The sequence below is a fragment of the Taeniopygia guttata genome, chromosome 37, assembly GCF_048771995.1.
Source record: "Taeniopygia guttata chromosome 37, bTaeGut7.mat, whole genome shotgun sequence".
Taxonomy (NCBI): Eukaryota; Metazoa; Chordata; class Aves; order Passeriformes; family Estrildidae; genus Taeniopygia; species Taeniopygia guttata.
The window spans coordinates 5,798,238-5,803,237 of record NC_133062.1 but is presented as its reverse complement, the minus strand read 5'-3'; positions in this window follow the sequence as shown (position 1 = coordinate 5,803,237).

Sequence of the window (5,000 nt, the reverse complement as noted above, 5' to 3'; positions counted from 1 at the left end):
GCGCCTCTCTCTCTCTCTCTCTCTCTCTCTCTCCTCACGGCTCGGCTCCAGCCGCACTGCCGCCCGACGCTGCTCGCGGCCGGCACACCCACGGGGCGCTCAAACCGGGACCGAGGCCGGCACCGGCAAAACCTCGCCTGCTTTCGAAGGACAACCTGGAAGGCTCGCGGGGCCACGCGGCCGTCACACAGCTGGGCACGGTCCAGACGCCCTTCCCCGGCAGCGGGAGGGGCGACGCCTCGCCTGCGACGGGAAGCGAATCGAAGAAGAGACCGCCCGGCCCGAACACCGGACCCCGGCCGTGAGCTTCCCCATGACAGAGAAGCCCCGGCAGAAAGCCCGGCCGGCCGGGGGCCCTCTCCGACGCCACCCGAGAAGCCTCATCGATCGGGGCGGACGCGGCTGCAGAAGGGCGGAGGAGGCAGCGAAGCGGGGAGGCGAGAGCCCAGCAGCCGCAGAACCGCCCCCGGCCGAAAGTGCGGAACGCACCAACGGCCACGGCAGAGCCCAGCGCGCACGACCCGCCGACGGGTCGTGGCGAGGAGGGGGGGGCTCCGCGCGCGTGCGAGCGGGTACACGCGTGTCCCCGACCGATCCCTCTCTCGCGGATCGGTCCCGGCCGGGGAGATCGGGGGGGTGCCGCCACCCACCCGCGGACAACGGTTCTCTTGGCCGGGCGACGGGAGGACGGGACCGCCGGGCCGGGGGAGGGGTGGGCTTCACCCTTCCCGGCCGGGGAACCGCGTCCGAGCGTGCGAGGAAACGGTGCCGCCACCGGCTCTCGCCCGGCCTCGCGGCGCGGGCTTCGGTCTCCCTCTGTGTCTCTCGCCTTCGGAAAAGCCGGGGTAGGTCACCGATTAAGAGGAAAAAAAAAAAAAAAAAAAAAAAAAAGGCACATGGGCGCGCGGACACCACAAGGACCCGTGCTAGCCACGGGGGCCGTGGGCCCGGGGCGGGGGGCGAGGCGCACGCGGCCTCTCTCGCTGCCCTCCCCGCTTCGGAACCCGCCGGCATCGGCTCGGCTCGGGGCTCGCTCAGCCCCCACTTCTTTGCCACACAACCTCGGCTTTCGTGGGCCCGCACGCTTCTCCGTGCCGCGGCTTAGGGCCGCAAGAGGAAAAGGCCATCGGAGGCCGGGCGGGCGGGGCGCCCCCACAGCACCCGCGCGCACGCCTTCAAAAAGAGCAACGGACCCGGGGGGGGCCGGGCAAGCCAGCCCCACCCCGGCAGAAGCGGGCTCGGTCGCCACGACCGAGGAAGGGCGAGGCGCCGCCGCCTACGCCCGCGACCTTCCGGGAGTGCTCTCTGCCGGGGCTCCGGTCCGTGCTGGTGGAAAAAAAAGGCTGCCCGCCGCGAGGCAGGTCCCCGGCTTAAGGCCGAGGAAGGGGGACGACTTCAACAAGAGGCGCCGCTGGCACGGGGTGCCGCCACCCCGGCGCCACGGCTGGATCGGGCGACCGCCGTCACCGAGCCCCCCCCCCTGTCTCCGGCCACACGGCGAAGGCCGGGGCCAGGCCGCGGGTGCCCCGCCGCTGCCCTTCCGACACGGACACGCTGGCAAACGAGGTCGGGAGCGGGGGAACCGGGCACCGCCACCGCGGCGGGCCGACCGGGCCTTGCTCGGGGTTTGGGGGCTCTCGGGCAAGGGCCGGGGAAAAACCCCGGCCGCGTCGACCCCCGGCTGCCGGCCGCCGGGCGACCAAGACCGGCAGCCGAAAATAAACACCCGCGCCCGGCGGGCCCCGGCTTAAGGCCAGGCAGAAAAGGGACGAGGCGCCGCCGCACCTCGCCCCGCCGGCCCCATCGTGTCCCAGGGGGGCCGCCCCCCCTTGCAAACCGGGCCGGCGGCGGCCGACCGGAGCGGAACGCCACACTCGAGCCCGCCCGCGGCGGGGGCTGTCTCTCTCTGCAACCTTGGCTGCGCTCAGCGAGCGGCTTCTCGACACGCTCTTTCGGCCTTTCGCTTCGTCTCTCTCGCGGCCCTCGCTCTGGCTTTCTCGGCCTCGTCATTTCTCGCTGGCCTCTCGGGTCGGATATTCCTCGAAACTGCCCTGGGGGGGGCAGGACGGGGCACCGGGACCAAGCCCCCGCGGCTCACCCGGTGCAGGCGGCACTCGCTTCGCCCCGACGACCGCGCGCGACGCGGCCGCCCTATCCTCCGCCTCGGACACAGGCGCCCTCGTGGAACCTGCGGGGATGCGGCCCGTCACCTCGCTCCCAATATACGTACAGACGAGTCCAAGGCCGCCGGCGCCTCCAAGGGGACCGCTGGCGCTCGACCGGGAAGCTGCGCCACCGCAGGCCGCCCTCTACGTCGACGTAGCCGGTGGCGGCGGGAAACAGCGACCCCTTGGCGAACTTCCGGCGCCGGCCGGGACAACAGGTCTACCCGGCAGTTCGGACAGCAGGTCTACCCGGCAGTTCGGACAGCAGGTCTACCCGGCAGTTCGGACAACAGGTCTACCCGGCAGTCCGGACACCAGGTCTACCCCGTAACACGGGTCTACCCCGAGATTCGGACAACGGGTCTACCCCGTCTTTCGGACAGCAGGTCTACCCCGTATTTCGGACAGCAGGTCTACCCCGAGATTCGGATAACAGGTCTACCCGCCAGCAGGGACAACAGGTCTACCCCGGAGTTCGGACAACAGGTCTACCCCGCAGTTCGGACACCAGGTCTACCCCGCGGTTCGGACAAGAGGTCTACCCCGGAGTTCGGACAGCAGGTCTACCCCGGATTTCGGACAGCAGGTCTACCCCGGATTTCGGACAGCAGGTCTACCCGGAAATTCGGACAACAGGTCTACCCCGGGATTCGGACAACAGGTCTACCCCGAGATTCGGACAACAGGTCTACCCGCCAGCTAGGACAAGAGGTCTACCCCAGAGTTCGGACAACAGGTCTACCCGACAGTTCGGACATCAGGTCTACCCCGGAGTTCGGACACCAGGTCTACCCCGAGATTCGGACAAGAGGTCTACCCCGGAGTATGGACAACAGGTCTACCCCGGAGGCCGGACAGCAGGTCTACCCCGCAGTCCGGACAGCAGGTCTACCCCGAGATTCGGACAAGAGGTCTACCCGCCAGCAGGGACAGAAGGTCTACCCCGGAGTCCGGACAGCAGGTCTACCCCGCAGTCCGGACAAGAGGTCTACCCCGCAGTCCGGACAACGGGTCTACCACGGATCCCGGACCAAAGGTCTACCCCCGCGCCCGGAGAAGAGCTCTAGCCCGGTTGCCGGACGACAGGTCTACCCCGGGTCCCTGGAAACAGGTCTAGCCCGGCGCCCGGACAAGAGGTCTACCCCGGCGGTCGGACAACAGGTCTACCCCCGAGATTCGGACAAGAGCTCTACCCCGGAGTTCGGACAAAAGGTCTACCCCGGCGCCCGGACAGCAGGTCTACCCCGCAGTCCGGACAGCAGGTCTACCCCGAGATTCGGACAAGAGGTCTACCCGCCAGCAGGGACAACAGGTCTACCCCGGAGTCCGGACAGCAGGTCTACCCCGCAGTCCGGACAACGGGTCTACCACGGATCCCGGACCAAAGGTCTACCCCGGCGCCCGGACCAAAAGGTCTAAGCTGGCGCACGGACACCAGGTCCAGCCCGGCGACCGGAGAAAAAGGTCTACCCTGGCGCCCGGGCAAATGGTCTTCCCCGGCGCCCGGAGAAGAGGTCTACCCCGGCGCCCGGAGAAAAAGGTCTACCCCCGCGCCCGGAGAAGAGCACTAGCCCGGGTGCCGGACGACAGGTCCACCCCGGGTCCCTGGAAACAGGTCTAGCCCGGCGCCCGGACAAGAGGTCTATCCCGGCGGTCGGACAACAGGTCTACCCCGGAGGCCGGACAACAGGTCTACCCCGGAGGCCGGACAAAAGGTCTAAGCTGGCGCCGTTCGGACAACAGGTCAACCTCGGGGCCGGGAACACAGGTCTGCCCCCGGCGCCCGGAACACGAGGTCTGCCCCCGGGGCCACGGGGCCACAGCATCTCAGCGGGGCCAGCGTGCAAGGGAAGCGCGTCGGCGGCGGCCCCCGATGCGACTCGGGCGGTCGCTTCTGGGCCGTTCCTGGGCTGCTTCTTTCACGGTCCGCAGAGCCCTTCGGCCCTCGGCAGGGGTCCGGGGGGGGGCCGCGGGGGGCTCGGCGTCGAGGTGCCCGGCGCCAGCACGGAGGCGCCGGCCCACGGCCCTCGCTCACAGAGAGAAAGAGAGAGAGGTACAGAGAGAGAGGGAGAGAGACAGGGACACGCACGCCCGCTCCACACACTCACAATCCGACGCCACCCCCTCAGAGCACCCCCCCGCCCCCAACCCCATCCCGCCGCTCCTGCACGCACTCTGGCGTGGCCTCTCTCCCCGTCCCTGCCCCCTGCCCCTGCCCTGTCTGCGGCAGCCGCCCGCCCATCGACGGTTGGGGGCGCCCCGCCCTGCCCCGTCAGACTCCCCGGCGCCGCCCGCAGCCTTTACCCTCAAGTCCCCCGCCCGCTCTCTGCTCGGCCGCTTGGCACGTCTGCAGCGGCGGCAGGGCCGGGAGCTGGCCCACATCGAGGCAGGCGGGGCCTTCGGCCGGCAGGGCCAGAGCCCGCGGCAGAGGCGGCAGCCCCTTTTCCGAGAAGCCTTCTCTTCGGCTCTCGCCCGGCCTTCCTGCTTTGACGGCCTTCCTTCCTTGGCGCTCCGGCCCGGCCCGGCCCGGCCCCGTCCCAGCCCGGGGCAGGACGGCCGAAGGAAGCGAGGGACGCAGAAAGGGAGGCAGGAGCCGGGCTGCCGTGGCTTTGGGCACAAAGGAGGAGGCGGGAGCGCCGCCGGCTCCTTCCGGCCGGCTCCTTCCCTCTCTAGCCCGGCGCCCGGCGGCCAGAGGGTCGGTCGTGCGCGGGACAACAGGTCTACCCGGGCTCCAGAGGAACAGGTCTGCCCCGCCGGCCGGGAAGCCGGAGGCCGGGGCCGGAGGAGGACGACAGGGCCTAGCCCGGCGCAGGCACACGCGTTAAAGCCGGGGGC